This window comes from Nicotiana tabacum, chromosome 1 (assembly GCF_000715075.1).
Source record: "Nicotiana tabacum cultivar K326 chromosome 1, ASM71507v2, whole genome shotgun sequence".
NCBI lineage: Eukaryota > Viridiplantae > Streptophyta > Magnoliopsida > Solanales > Solanaceae > Nicotiana > Nicotiana tabacum.
Window position 1 is genome coordinate 108053780 of NC_134080.1, and position 16929 is coordinate 108070708.

At 42.2% G+C, this 16929-nt stretch overlaps 1 non-coding gene across 1 annotated transcript; it reads left to right on the top strand.

Moving 5' to 3' along the window:
- Nucleotides 1-15617: 15617 nt before the first annotated feature.
- TRNAD-GUC (transfer RNA aspartic acid (anticodon GUC)) lies at nt 15618-15689 on the top strand. Its single transcript has one exon. It is a non-coding gene; the product is annotated as a tRNA-Asp (tRNA).
- Nucleotides 15690-16929: the final 1240 nt, after the last annotated feature.

The window sequence follows — 16929 nt, forward strand, 5'->3', positions numbered from 1 at the left end:
TTGTTAGTAATGTCTTGAAAGAAGCTGAAAATGCAGACAAGAAACAAGACAAGAATGAAGACAAGAACCGAGCTATGACAGTGCAGGTTTATGCAAGAAGTTCTGTTCCATTGAACACCGTGCACGAAACAAAGGAAGTAACGTTCCACTGAACAATACAATGTTGTTGACCAATGAACATGATGCAAAAGATGCTGAACTTATCAACCAGGCAGAGGATATTGTTACATCAAAAGAAGCAGTAGAAGCACACAATCAAGTTAACGATGTAGAACTTAAAGATGGAGACATGGATGAGGAATCCACTGCACAAAATTTCCTTAATGTTGCCAAGCAGGGAGATCTGTCACCAAGGCTTATTGAACTAGTAAAATCTACAGCAAAGGGAAAAAAGAAACAGTCAAAAGAGATTTCTACTGTCCTAGTTAGTGGAGTACAAATAAGGAAAACACTGTCCAAATCCCAAAACATTTAACGGATGCCATTATATGGAATGTCAGGTCAGTAATCACAATGCAAGCATTTGAAAGGCTGATTACAATGCACAGAAAACATCATTTTGAGTTCATAGGAATCCTTGAGCATATGCAACAGTCCCACAAAATGGAAAGGTATAGAGCAAGAATTGGTTTAGCACAGGCTGTGGTGAATGTGTCAAACAAGATTTGGGCTTTTATTGATGAAATTTTTGAGGTTACTATTTTATATAACATGACTCAACAGCTGACTTTGAGATTAATGCACTCTGAAACACATGTTGAGCTCATCCTTACACTAGTCTATGCCAAATGTGATCGCACTGAAAGAATAGAACTATGGGATACGTTGTATGCAATGGCATCAGATATGACAGTACCTTGGCTAGTTGGAGGAGACTTTAATGTGATATGGGATGAGGAAGAGAAATATGGGGGCTTGCCAGTTTCTCTCACTGAAGTAGATGACTTCAGACACTGCATCAATACCTGGAACTTGACAGACTTGGGTTTTAAAGGAAGCATATTTACATGGTGGAATGGAAGATCAGAAGAGGACTGCATTTTTAAAAGATTGGACAGATGTTTTGGCAATAATGAATTGCAACAGATCTTTCCTGGATTGGAGTTAACTCACCTATCCAAAATCGGGCCTGATCATTGCCCAATGCTACTGAAATGTGATATAGAAACTCCTCCAATTAAGAAGTCATTCAGATTTCTTAACTTCTGGACAAAGCATGAAACCTTCAAAGATGTAGTAAAGGAGAATTCGAATGCTGATTTTAGTGCTAACCCTTTCTGCATTTTTAACTACAAGTTAAAGAAGCTTAAACAAGCACTATCGTCCTGGAGCAGAGCTACATATGGGGATATATTTCAGAAGATTGCAAGCCTTGAGGAGGTGGTCTTGGTTCATGAAAGACAATTTGAAGTCAATCCTACACAGATGAATAGACAAAGATTACAACAGGTCCAAGCAGAAATAATTAAATATCTTGCATTAGAAGAAGAATTCTGGAGACAAAAAGCTGGCATGTTATGGTTCAAAGATGGCGATAGAAACACTAAATTCTTCCATGCTCAAGTTAATGGGAGAATGAAGAGACTGAAATTATCAAGGATCCAGAATATCATTGGTAACTGGATTGAAGAAGATCACTTAATAGCAGAAGAAGTAATAAAGTTCTACAAGGATCAATTTACTGAGAGTGCAGTTCCAAATGATTTTGTTATTCTAAATCATGTACCTTCAATGGTAGATAATGATCAACTTGAAAGATTGATGGCCTTGCCTTCCAATGAAGAAGTGAAGAAAGCAGTTATGGGGTTGAATGGGGACTCAGCTGGTGGACTGGATGGATTCACTGCAGCCTTTTACCAAATGTGTTGGGAAATTATCAAAGAAGATCTCGTCCGCATGGGCAAGGCTTTCTTTTGCGGTCAGCAGTTGCCAAAAAGTGTGGCGCACACAAACCTGGTTTTATTACCAAAGAAAAAAGAAGTCATGACCTTTGCAGACATGAGACCAATCAGTCTTAGAAACTTTGTTAACAAGATTTTCTCCAGGGTTATTAATGAGAGGTTGGTTGAATTATTACCAAACATAATCTTAGAGGAACATGCAAGTTTTGTGAAGGGCAGAAGCATAGTTGAGAATGTACTGTTAACTCAAGAAATCATTACAGATATCAGGTTGAGAACAAAAGCAGGTCCAAACATTGTGATTAAGCTTGATATGACAAAAGCTTATGATAGGCTATCATGGCTATTCCTGACCAAAATACTAAGGAAAATGGGATTTCCGGAAGCTTTTACTGGCTTGATCTTTGATTTGATTGGGAACAATTGGTACTCTATTCTTATAAATGGTCAGCCTAATGGTTTCTTCAAATCATCGAGGGGAGTTAAACAGGGTGACCCTTTGTCACCAACTCTATTCATTCTAGCAGCAGAAGCACTTTCACGGGGATTGAATTTACTACACACTAACCTGTATTTCTATGGATTTGGAATGCCAAAATGGAGCCCAAAAATAAATTCTCTCTCATACACTGATGATACAATCATTTTCTGCTCATCTGATGAAACTTCGTTAAGACTTGTCATGGAGTTTTTGCAAGCCTATGAATCATCATCTGGTCAACTGGTGAACAAAGCAAAATCAGCCATATACCTGCATCATTTAACGGATAGTGAGGTTATTAACAAGGTGGAAAGAATTATAGGCATAAGAAGACAAGGTTTCCCTATGACCTACCTCGGATGTCCTATTTTTTATGCAAGAAAAAGGGGAGACTATTACCAGGGATTAATCACCAAGGATATGGACAAACTGCAGTCATGGAAAGGAAAACTCCTATCTGTAGGAGGCAGAGCTGTGTTGATCGCAAATGTCCTGCAGAGTATCCCAATTCATATGTTGTTAGCAGTTAATCCTCCAAGTTATGTGATCAACAAATTACATAGCATTTTTGCCATGTTTTTCTGGAGCAGCAATGTGGGAGGAAGCACTAGACATTGGGCGTCTTGGCTAACCTTTGTATGCCTTATGAGGAGGGAGGCATAGGTTTCAGGTCCCTACATGATGTATCCAAGGCACTATTCTGCAAATTATGGTAGAATTTCAGGACAAAGCCCAGTTTGTGGAGTGCATTTATTAGTCAAAAGTACTGCAAGAAACTAAATGCAGTAATTGTACCTTTGAAGAGGGGATCCCACGTGTGGAGAAAAATGCTAGAATGTAGGGACTTTATTGAGCATCAAATCTACTGGAAACTGAGAATGGGATCAGCTCTATTTTGGTTCGACAATTGGACTGAGATGGGAGCCTTATATTTTCAAGTGCCTGCAGAGTTTGGTATCGATGAGGATATTCATAATGTCAATTATATAGTTGAAAATGGTATGTGGAATGTGGATAAAATGTTTGAGAGCCTACCTAAAGATTTGGCGCACCACATTGTGCAGAATATTAGACCACCAACTGAAAGTTCACAGTTAGATACTCCTTTCTGGATGCTTGAAACAAGGGGACATTTCACAGTAAAGTCTGCATGGGATTACGTGCGAAGAAGAGCCAACCGAAGATTAGCTTACAAGATTATATGGGTAAAAGGTTTACCTTTCAAGATATCCTTCTTCCTGTGGAAGGTGTGGAAAGCCAAACTGCCACTTGATGATTTCTTGCGTAAACTAGGATACTCCATGCCATCTAAATGTTGGTGCTGTGCTAATCCTAAGGAGGAGTCATTACTACACTTGTTCTTCACATCCAATGTAGCTACAAGTGTTTGGAGTTACTTCCTGAGGAGAGCAGGATTGCATTAGATGGGTTGTCATTACATCAAGCAATTACAAAGTGTTGGACAACAGTAGTTGTACCTAGATTGAAGCCAGTATTACAAGCTTTACCTGCATGCATTGTATGGGAACTGTGGAAGAGAAGAAACAGTTTGAAATATGAAGAAGCAGTATCAGTGAGCAGAGTTATTTACCAGGTGTCATCTACTTTGCAATCTCTGGTCCAACTGAAAAAGCCTGGACTACGTATGCCGCACAAGTGGCTGGACTTACTGACAATGATGGAGCAATACACACCACAACTGAAATATGATAAAGTTTTATGGAAACTTCCTTCAACAGGATGGATCAAAGTGAATACAGACGGAGCATGTAGAGGGAACCCAGGGAGGAGCTCAATTGGTTTCTGCATAAGGGATGAGGCAGGTGATTTGATATATGCAGAAGGAAGGGAGATTTTTGAAGGAACCAACAATGAATCAGAAGCAGTAGCTATTGTGGAGGCATTGAAGATGTGCAAAAATCTTAATTATTACCAGATATGGCTGCAGACAGATTCTATGCTGTTGAAGAACATTATAGAGGAATCATGGAAACCTCCTTGGTATATTACTGAACATGTGGAGGAGATTTTAAGGATGAAGGAACAAAGTACCATTAAGGTCGCACACATATTCAGAGAAGGGAATACATTAGCAGACCACCTTGCCAATTATGCTCTAGATGAAGGAAATACTGAATGCCATGGTTTCTGGGATATGGACTCAAAAGGAAGGAGGATTATTAACGAAGATAAGATGCAATGTCCTTACATAAGGGTGAAGGTTGCAAGGAATTAGGAGGACAAGGGGAAGGATAAAACCCAAAAAGGAGATAAATATGGAGTCGAACATAAGCAAATTGAGGAGGAGAAAATGACTGGACATAACTGATCATCAGGGTCCAATCCTATGGAAAAAGATCTTGATGATTTTCTATTATACTAACATTTGGTGTTTTTGTGCAGGAATTGGTAATGTGTAAATGACTTATCATGATTGTCAATTTCAATAGATGGTATTAGTACATGGTACTCAATTCCTTGAAATAGATATCATGATATGGACTAGCAGGGAACATAGGATCAGAATGCCCAGCTCTTTCGCATGGGGCAGTGAAGTTGAAGCGAATGCACAAGTTGTGATACACTTAAAGTATCACAATGCTTATGGCTTTCATTTCTGCAACATTTCGAGACAACCACTGCTAAAGAACAAAAGCACTACAATAATCGAGCACAACAAGAAAGGCTAATGGGATTGGAAACACATCCAGCATGGGATGCTCGCCTGGGGTGATCGTGTGACTACAATTCCTTGGATATACAGCCAACATGCTATACAAGTGTATAATGTCGAGGAGAATCTGGACATTAAAAAAAAAGCCTAAGTAGCTTTTAGCATATGGAGCTCGCCGGATTATGAGAAGAGATGGATACAAAGGACAATGTAGTTTTGTTGATTTTAAAATGCACGCATGCTTCAACAAAGACATAGAATCCACGCAGGCTTCTAGCATTTTTATATGAAAGCGTGCTTCAAGATGTTTGGATGCTGGAGAGTACTCGGTCAAGGAGCTACAAGAGAGGGGACCTACAACAAGCAGGTGCAAAAAGATGTCTGGACATTTGCACCAACATTCTTTTGGAAATGCAGCAGCACATGGAAGGCATGTTAATTGTTTATTGCTTGAAGTTCTCGATCAACGAGGCTTTCAGCCATTAAACAATAGGGGAAAAAAAAGATTTGAATTAGAAGAATAATGCACGCCTGTCCTCGTTGCAAGATTTTATTGGGAATCAATTGGAAATTTAAGCATGCAATTCAATTGTGCAACTCCAGAAAATCTGGATTGCAGCACGTCCATGCACAGGTATGCAAATTAAGGCAGGTTGACTGGACGCACGCCTGCCTCGTTTTGAGACTATACGCCAGACAAGTAATGGATGCATTTGGAGAACATTTAAGCTTTGTTTTCGACGACAGCTGTAATTAAATAATGCCCAGTGATTAAACAATGGCCAATGCACACATTGTCGCGCAAGAACAGGAAGGGCATCGAAGGAAAAATCAAATGAACTGGGCTTCGTTTGGACTAAAAGACAATGCAAAATTACTGTTCAGTGTTTAATTCATGGGCTACACATGCTTCTCATGGGCTAATTTTATTATGAAATGATTAGTAATACTTGTGATATCAAGTTTGAGTGATCTACTCAATTTGATAATAGGGTACATGTATTTTACAAAGTTTATGCTTTACATTTTGTAGGACATCAAGACATTTGTATTTCCTTTTTCATTAATAAAAAAAATAGCCCTAGGCGCTTGCCTAGCGGATTGAAAAAAAATCCATGTATATACAGACCAAAGATGAAAAATCAAGAAAGCATAAAAATGTCAAATATATATATATACAGACCAAAAATGAAAAATCAAGAAAGTATAAAAATATCAAATATATACAATCATCCGAATGTAGGATATAGAAATGAAAGAGAAAAGGATATAGAAACTCCCTATGGTCCCAGGGTCCTCACTATGCTCGAGAACCTCAGACTGGTTCCCAGTGGCCTGCTGCTGTGCTACTGGGACCTGGGCCTAGACCTAGACAGGCCCTGGAGGTGGTGGACCTTGTGGCTGACTGGAGGAGGTCTTCTGTGGGTCTGCCAACTGGATGACTGCATCGTCAGCTCTAGGAATCATCCTCTTCCTCTTGGGAGGCCGCTGTGATTGCTCTGGCTGGGAATGAGCTGCGGGCACTAGGTTCTGGAGTAGTAAGTCTAAAGGCAGCTGATCTGCCTTCAGTCTGTCAATATCAGCTCTCAACTCCTTCACGGACTCCTTGGAGGCCAGTGTCTTCCTCAGCTTCTTGTGCTCTCTAGCAAGCTCCTTGAGAGCCTTGCTATGTGAATCAACTGCATTAGTCAGTATCTTATAAGTGTCGAGGATTTTCTTCTGGTTGTCTAAAATATCTTTGAGAGCATCCTCTATCGACTGGGGAACCTGTGGGGCTAGAGGTGCTGACTGAGCCTCTACCGTGGTAGTGAGGGTGGACAACTTGGATGAGGCAGTCTACATCCAGTTGTTGATACTAAGAAGTGCCTGGCTCAGTCGGTGGGAAGTAATAGGACGGCACGGGAAGATGAAATCTCTGGGTCTGCTGAAGTGGATGGACTAGGAGGGATAGCAGTGGAAGTAGAGGCAAGCTCAGCAGGAGTCACTACCACAACTGGCTCTTCAGACTGGCCAGTTGGAGCAGTAACTGTACTCTTGAAGTTCTTGCTCTTGGGGTTATCATCCCCCTGCATGTTATACCAGGAGAAAGGGGCCTTCGCTTTGACTTTGATGTCGAAGGGCCTCTTTTCCACTTTCAAATCCCGGAAGTACATAGTGAGGAAACTGGGGAACGGGTAGTTTCTGTCATGCTTGACACCCACTATTGTAATTATTCTTGACATCACATTCTCCACATTTATTGGGTACCCCGCCATGATAGACGCCACCAAAACTGCCCGGTGAAGAGGAAGGGAGTGTCATGTGTCATGGGGTCCAACCTGCTACATACAAATGTCTCCCACCACCGTACCTCGAAATTCATACTACATCTCAGAATCTTGATGCCCGCAGTCAACTAGTCAGGGGTGGTACCTGGGATTGCCAGGTATTGTGCCAACCATGGGCGGACCTCCTCGCCCAATTCCATCTTCGCCATGTATAAGGTCTCATCCTCCTCGTCGAAGCCGAGGTAGCCGTTTATTGTCTTGCCATCAAACAACACCTTCAGGTTCCGCACCTTGGCACCATTTTTTATATGAGCAACGTTGGTGTAGAATTCCTTAACAAAGTGCTCATTGGCATCCACACACTCCCCCCAGAAATACTCTCATCCGACTCTCTCCCTAAACTGTCTCCTCACATTAGGGTTGTGAGGTAGCAAATCTCTATCTATGAAACTCCTCTCCGGGATCAACTTCCTCACCGGAATTTGTGGTATGCTACTTCACTAATGAACCGGTCCTGCCACACCTCCAGCTTCCTAGTCCTAGCAATACCTCCCCCCTCCCCCCCCCCCCGCGTGGTTCACCACCTTCTCCTACTTCTTCTTCTCCCCCTACATCCTCCTCATCACCTACTGCACCCTCTCAAGATAATGAAGTTGTGGGAGAGGTGGAGTATTCCCCACTACCTTCACCTGAGCCCTCAGACAACCCAGAAGAAATGTTCACTGATGCTTGGGTAGTGGGGGATGCTGGAGGTGTATCTCTTAGTCTATGCCTCTCCAGCCAATCAGGGATATGTGTTGGTACTTAATCTGAAGAAATCTCCCGGGAAGGCTTGTACTCACTTCCCGACATGTCAATTGCCCTGTCAGTTGCTCTTATCAACTTTCTAGTGTTTTTAATGTTTTGCTTAGCTTGAGGAGTGAGTTTTATCATTTTCTGCTTCTCTCCCTGGGAGGATTCACCTCTGCCAGGTTGTTTAGATCCTTTACCTCATTGTTTCACCATTGTCTGCAAACACAATCCCAATGAACTTGTTAGTATCAGTAGCAGCAGTCAAGAAACAGTGTTGCAGAATCAGAACAGAAAGGTTGCAGACATGTTGCATAAGTCACTCAGTGCGGACCGCACAAAATGGTGTACGGCCGCACAGGGGCCAATGCGGTCCGCACATGGGTGGGGTTCAGACTACCCACCCTCTGTATCTAGGCAGTGCGGACCGCACAAAATGTACTGCGGCCGCACAAAATGTAGTGCGGCCGCATTCCTTGAGGTTCAGCTTTCAGAACAACAAGCAGTGCGGTCCGCACAATATGGTACTGCGGATCGCACAAGGGAACCGCGGGCCGCACAAAAACGACAGCGGTCTGCACTGAGTGCCCAGCTGTGGCACTAAATTAGGGTTCATGGATTTTTGATTTTAAGCTTAATTAACACCCAAGTCCTGTCCCTAAGAGTTTTCCCAGCATATGTAACTAACTATGTCTATATAAATCCAAAGATTAACTACCGTAATCTAATCTATAAAAGAAAATACGGAAAGAAGAGAAAGGAAAGCAAGAAAAACACAAATTAAAAGAAATTAACAAAAGAGAACAAGCAAAAGGAATGTAATGGTACCAGATATGAGATGAAATGAAGAATAACGAGTCCAAACAATTAGTTACAAGCAAGGGAAGTGATGAACAGTGTCTTAAAGCTTATGAGATTCAAAGGTTCGAAAAGGGTAAAAGGAGGGCCTCATGCCCTATTTATAGGAAAGGACCTGGGGCCCAGTCTCACCAACTAGTGCGGACCATAATGGACCGCGGTCCGCACTGCACAACTATTTTCAAGCTTGAGGAGGCAACAAACTGCGGTCCGCACAAAATGGACTGCGGCTGCAGTGGTCCAATGCGGACCGCACAAAATGTAGTGCGACAGCAGTGGCAAACTTCAGAGAGGTCTACATTTCACCCTCACCAGTGCGGTCCGCACTAAATGTAGTACAGCCGCATTAACAACTTCAGAGACCTGGCACATTTTTCCACTATGTCCTGCACTGCAGCAATACAACCCTGTAACTTCTCACAACCAGTTAGCCCAAAAATCAATCCTGTACTACAAGGAAAATCAAAGGAAAACAAGAAGAAAAACATATGGGTTGCCTTCCAAGAAGCGCCTGATTTAACGTCGCGGCACGACGCATGTTACCATCACATCATTTGAAATGAAGAAGCGCCACCACGTGGCTGTCATCAATTTTTCCCAAGTAATGCTTGACCCGGTGCCCATTAACTCTGAAGACTTCACCATTTTTGTTCTTTAAATCAAGAGCACCAAATGGGGTCAAACACACCACTTCAAAAGGTTCACTTCATTTGGACTTTAGCTTTCCCAGAAACAAACGTAACCGGGAGTTGAACAAGATAACCAAATCCCCTACTTTGAACTCCTTTCCACGAGCATATTTATCATGAAGGTACTTCATCTTGTCCTTATACAAGGACGAACTGGAGTAGGCATGGAATCTGAATTCATCAAGTTCATTAAGCTGTTCCACATGAAGATTGGCTGCAATGTCCCACTCAAGATTTAGCTTCCTCAAAGCCTACATGGCCTTGTGCTCTAACTCAACCGGTAGATGGCAAGATTTTCCAAACACCAACCGATACGGAGACATACCAATCGGAGTCTTGTAAGTAGTCCTATAAGCCCATAAAGTGTAATCCAACTTCTTCGACCAATCGGTCCTATTTGCATTAACTGTCTTTGATAATATGCTTTTGATTTCCCTGTTGGAGACTTCCACTTGACCACTTGCTTGAGGATGATAGGGGGTAGAAACTTTGTGATTGACACCGTACTTTGAAAGAAACGTGTCGAAAGCTCTATTGCAAAAATGAGACCCCACATCACTTATGATTGCACGAGGAGTACCAAACCTTGTAAAAATGCTTTTCTTGAGAAATGCAACAACACTCCGGGCCTCATTGTTGGTCAAAGCCACGGCTTCAACCCACTTTGAAACATAGTCCACAGCCACAAGAATGTAAGTGTTCCCACAAGATCTAACAAATGGGACCATGAAATTAATGCCCCATACATAAAAAATATACACTTCAAGAATTATATTGAGAGGCATCTCACTTTCTTCGAAATCCCACCCGCTCTTTGGCATTCGTCGCATCTCTTTACAAAATCACCCGCATCTTTGAACAAAGTTGGCCAATAAAACCCACAACTAAGAACTTTAGAAGCCGTCCTCGCCCCACCATGATTGTCACCATAGGGAGAGGAATGACAAGCCTCCAAGATACTCAATTGCTCTTCCTCCGGGACACACCTTCGGGTCACACCATCCATGCAAATCTTGAACAAGTACGGCTCATCCCAATAGAAATCCAAACTATCCCTCTTGAGCTTCTTCCGTTGGTTAGAAGAGAGCTCACACTGGATTATACCAGTCATACGGAAATTAACAACATCTGCAAACCATGGCATATCATTCATCGACACCGAAATGAGTTGTTCGTCGAGAAATGAATCATTGATCTCTAGGCCATCATGAGGCCTCCCCTCCTCGTCCAAGCGGGACAAGTGGTCCGCCACTTGGTTCTCACTACCCTTCCAGTCCACATCTCCAAATCAAACTCTTGAAGTAACAAAACCCATCGCATTAGTATACCTTTGGAATCCTTCTTTGTCATCAAGTACCGGAGTGCGGCATGGTCGGTATGAATAATAACCTTAGCACCCATAAGATACGGCCGAAATTTTTCCATAGCAAACACAATAGCCAAAAGTTCCTTCTCAGTCACTGTGTATTTCACTTGAGCATCATTCATAGTCTTTCTCGCATAGTACACCGGATGAAACATTTTGTTCACTCATTGACCCAAAACCGCCCCAACCGCAACATCGCTCGCATAACACATGAGCTCAAAGGGCAAGCTCCAATTAGGCGCGGTAATGACAGGAGTGGTGATCAACTTATGCTTGAGAAGTTCAAAGGTGTGCATACACTTTCCATCAAACACAAACTTAGCATCTTTTTCCAACAACTTGAACAAGGGATTCACTACCTTCGAAAAGTCTTTGATAAATCTCCTGTAGAACCCTGTATGCCCAAGAAAACTTCGCACTCCCTTGACCGATGTAGGGGGAGGGAGCCTTGAAATCACTTCGATCTTTGCTTGATCCACCTCAATGCCATGCTTCAAAATTTTATGCCTAAGAACGATTCCTTCTTCCACCATAAAGTGGTATTTCTCCCAAGTGAGGACAAGATTGGTTTCTTCACATCGGACCAAAACTCTATCAAGATTCTTCATACATTCATCAAATGAGTCCCCCACAACACTAAAATCATCCATGAACACCTCCAAAATGTCTTCCACCATATCGGTGAAAATGGCCATCATACACCGCTGAAATGTAGTCGGTGAATTACACAACCCAAAAGGCATCCTAGAGAAAGCAAATGTTCCATACGGACAAGTGAATATGGTCTTCTCCTGATCTTCCAGAGCAATCAAGATTTGGTTGTACCCATAATACCCATCCAAGAAGCAATAGAAGGCACGCCTAGTAAGTTGGTCCAATATCTGATCCATAAAAGGCAAAGGAAAGTGATCTTTGCGGGTCACTTTATTCAACTTGCGGTAGTCCATGCATACCCTCCAACCGGTGACGGTTCTGGTATGAATCAACTCATTTTGTGAATTTGCAACCACGGTCATGCCACCCTTCTTCGGTACACATTGCACCGGTGAAGTCCAAGAGCTATCAGAGATGGGGTACACAACCCCGGCATCCAACCACTTGATCACCTCTTTTTTCACAACTTCTTGCATTGCCTCGTTCAACCTCCTTTGATGATCCAAGGAGGGCTTTGAATCATCTTCCAGAATAATCTTGTGTATACAGAATATGAGGCTTATTCCCCGAATATCAGCTAAAGTCTATCCAATTGCCTTTTTCCATTTTTGAAGCACCGCCAATGTGGCATCAACCTACATGTTAGTAAGGCAAGAAGAAAGAATAATTGGAAAAGTAGAATTTGAGCCTAAGAACTCATACCTGAGGTGAGGAGAAAGTGGTTTCAACTCCAACAAACCAGAGGCTCCTCAATTGAAGGTTTAGTTGGTGGAGTCATTCTATTCTCGAGATCCAAAGACAATTTCCTAGGCTCATAAGAATAAGAGCCCATTCCATGTAAAGCATTCACGCACTCCACTCGGCTTGCATCCTCATTGACATCAAGATTCAACAATACGACCTCGAATGGGTCCTCCACATTGAACATTGCACTAGTGTCATCAATTATCACTGCTGTGACGAGGTCAACAAAAGAGCACGCCTTGGTACTGTTGGGATGCTTCATTGATTTAAACACATGAAAGACCACCTTTTCATCACCCACCCGGAAGGTGAGTTCCCCTGCTTTCACATCTACCAATGTCTTCCCCGTAGCAAGGAAAGGTCTACCCAATATTATAGGAACTTCATAGTCCACCTCGCAATCCAAGATCACAAAGTCAGCTAGCAAGATAAATTTGTCCACCCGGACAAGCACATCATCAATAATACCCAATGGTTTCTTCATCGATCTATCCACCATTTGTAATCTCATGGAAGTCGGCCTAGGTTGCCCAATACCCAAGGTTTTGAAAACTGAGTAAGGCATCAAATTAATACTATCTCCCAAATCACATAGAGCCTTGAAAAAATACGCATTCCCAATGGTGCAAGGTATGGTTAAAGCACCGGGATCTTCAAGCTTCGGGGCTATTGAATTCACTATAGCACTAACATGGTGAGTCATCTTTATAGTTTCACAATCCATAGAATGCATCTTTCTGACCAAGTCTTTCATGAATTTTGCATAGCCCAACATTTGTTCAAGAGCCTCCACCAAAGGGACATTAATTGATAAGCTCTTCATCATATCAATGAACTTTTTAAACTGATTCTCATTCTTTTGCTTCGCGAGCATTTGAGGATAAGGTGGAGGTGGCCTTGGAAAAGGAGCCTTGGCTTTTGGCGCAACTGGATCCGGCATGTCTATTATGTGTTCCCTAGACGAGTTCACCTTATTTTGAGTTTCCACCTAGACATCTTGAATATCAATCCTCATTTCTTTGTTCTCATTCTCTTCAACCACATCTTTAACTATCAAATGGACTTCATCATCTTGCAACTCAACATCATCATCCAAGATTTGCTTTTGTTTAGAGGCATTCACATCACCCCCTCTCCCACTTCTTGTTGTTACCGCCATCACATGATTGTTTCCAGCCTTTGGGTTCACTACCATATCACTTGGTAGAGCACCCTTTGGTCGTGTATTCAAAGACAGAGAGATTTGTCCTAACTGCACCTCCAAGTTTCTGATAGAGGTATTGTGGGAAGCCAACTGTGCATCAGAATCCGCATTCTTCTTCATCATCTGTTCGAACATCATTTCAATTCTACCCATGTCATTGCTAGAAGAACTAGGACCTTGAGATGGAAATGAGGTGGATTGTTCGGTTGTTGGTACATTTGGGGCCTTTGAAAGCCTTGACCCTGGTTTCCTTGGTTTCCATTGTTCCATCCGCCTTGATTGTTATTTCCACCCCAATTGTTGTTATTACCGTTCCACTTCCCTGGGTTGCCTTGATAGTTGTTCTAATTGCCCCAATTGGTGTTTTGGTTGTTTTTCCCCCAATTACCATTGTTTTGTTGTTGATTTTCCCAATTTCCTTGAGGTCTCCACTGTTGTTGGTTGGAAGAGTTGCCCCTTTGGCCTTGATAATTGTTCACATATTGAACCTCTTCACTTTGTTCATTATAACCATCATTTTGAAACCCATCACAATCATCATCAAATTGCTCAGAATTTCCTTGATTTTGTTGCCTTCTTTGCCTTCTCTTGTTGACAAGCATATTGACATCCTCCATGGCATTCACTTGGCGAGGATTTTGAACTTGTTGCAACTGTGCCTTAGCTAATTGGTTCATAGAAGTTTTCAACTCCGCTATAGCTTGCCCATGGTCATACAATTCCTTGTGCAAATAAGTAACCGTAGGGTCACCCTAGGGCACATTTGCTCTACTTTGCCAAGACGAAGAAGTGTCAGCCATCTCATCAAAAATATCACATGCCTCATTATACGACAGCTTTATAAAGTTGCCCTCGGCAAGTTGGTTCCCTATGCATTAATTTGTTATATTGATGCCCCGGTAGAATGTTTGTTGGATCATAGCCTCGGTCATATCATTGTTGGGGCATTCCTTCACCATCATTCTATATCGCTCCCAAATCTCATGAAAAGATTCCGTGGGGTCTTGCTTGAAAGCCAATATCTCATCACGCAATGCTGCCATATGCCTCGACGAGAAGAATTAGCAATGAACGTATTCGCCAACTCTTCCCAAGTTGTGATAGAATGGTTGGGAAGTCTCTTGAGCCAATCCGATGCCTTCTTCCGAAGTGAGAATGGAAAAAGCCTCAACCTAGGATCATCCTCCGACACATTCATCTGCTTGATCCCCCAACATGTATCCACGAACCCTTTGAGATGTTTGTAGGCAGTTTGATTCGCAATGCCCGTGAAATACCATGCTGCTCATGTAAGGTCAACATCACATTGGTTATCTAAAAATTTCCCGCCCGGATTCGGGGTGGGAAAATAGCACTAGCATAGCCCTGGTTCGGAAGTACTCTGGGAGCCACTCTTGGAGGTGGCAGAGGAGGGTCTGGAATATTGTCATTGATATTAGCATTGGCATTGCGGCCTCTACATTGTCCTTGAGGTACAAGAGGCACCTCATCATCTCTGACATCATCTACCTTCTCCCCCGCAGTCACGTTACAAAGAGGGCCATTAGCATTATTCCCTGCCATTTGGTACCTGAGTTGTGACACAAACAAGTAAGTAACAAATAAGGAAAGAAGAACAATACACAAAACTAACAAAATAGATAGCCAAAACCGTTAGCTCCCCGGCAACGGCACCAAAAAGTGATCGCGGCCTACTCCGCACTACTAATTAAGTAGCGAGAGAGGGTCGGAGCAGCTTTTACCCGATTTGGATCAGGATTGATATCCACAGAGAGCTAGAATTTGGAATCGAGTATCTATCTAGTGTAGGATTGCGTATGTGTTCCAAATTGCACTTCTAATCATTTTTGGGGTTTTCAATTTACTTCTACTTTTATAAACTACAATTGTAAATGAAACTAGATTAAGCTAAGAGTTAAATGTTATGGGTTGTTCAAATGGGTTAAAAGGCACTAGGGTAGTGACTTTCACCTAGGTGGTTAATTGACGGGTCATTGTAGTATAGTGGTGAGTATTCCCGCCTGTCACGTGGGTGACCTGGGTTTGATCCCCAGCAATGGCACCAAAAAGTGATTGTGGCCTACTCCGCACTACTAATTAAGTAGCGAGAGAGGATCGGAACAGCTTTTACCCAATTTTGGGTCGGGATCGATATCCACAGAGAGCTAGAATTTGGAATCGTGTATCTTTCTAGTGTAGGATTGCGTATGTGTTCCAAATTGCACTTCTAATCATTTTTGGGGTTTTCAATTTACTTCTACTTTTATAAAATACAATTGTAAATGAAACTATATTAAGCTAAGCGTTAAATGCTACGGGTTGTTCAAATGGGTTAAAAGGCACTAGGATAGAGACTTTTACCTAGGTGGTTAATTGACAGGTAATTGAATCTAAGACACAATTGACATGATTGGGGAGTATGGTATAACTGTTGCACGATATTACCCACTCTACACCTCTTGGTGGTTCGAGTGATTTTGCCCGAATTGACTTTCTCAAGACCAATTGGGTATGCAAATTTGCACAAGCAACTAGGGTGAAAGTCGGGTATTACTCTTTCAAGGTTTAACCCTTTAATTGGGGCTATCAATCTCTTGAGTATGCCCCAATTCCTTGTTAGACCAATTTCGGAGACTTAGGCTCTCTTTCTCAAGAAAAGCCCAAGTTAACTAAACACAAACTAGTGTTTGCAACCACTAATTCAGCAATTAACCATGAAATTGGCCCAAATATCAAACACCCATAGTTAATCTAGCCCTAAAATGCAAGACCCATCAATTACCCACACTAGGGTTGAGCCACAACCCTATCTTATGGGTGTAGCTACTTATAATTAAAGAAGAAAAACAAGAAGTAAATGAAGAACAACTCATAGTAATTAATCACTAAGGTAAATAACAAGATTCAATTATTAAAAGTAGATAAAATTTCCCAAAATGGCCAAGAAAGTTGAACCCACGAGCGCAGCTACGTTATAAAACTATTTGTTACCCTAAAAATGGAAAAAGAAGCTATTTATACTAAGCTGGAAAATTTGGACAAAAATACCCTTGTGGGGTTAGTGCGAACCGCACAAAATGGAGTGCGGCCGCACTAGGGCTCTGAACTTGAAAATACAGCTCTCTGAACTCAGACAATGCAGACCGCACAAAATAGACTGCGGCCGCAGAGGCTACTAGTGTGGTCCGCACAGAATGAACTCCGCATTGGCTTGGAACTTCACATCTGGCATCTCTCTAATCCGTGGGTCTGCGGACCGCACTAAATCGAGTGCGGATATATTAACTCCAGTGCGGACCGCA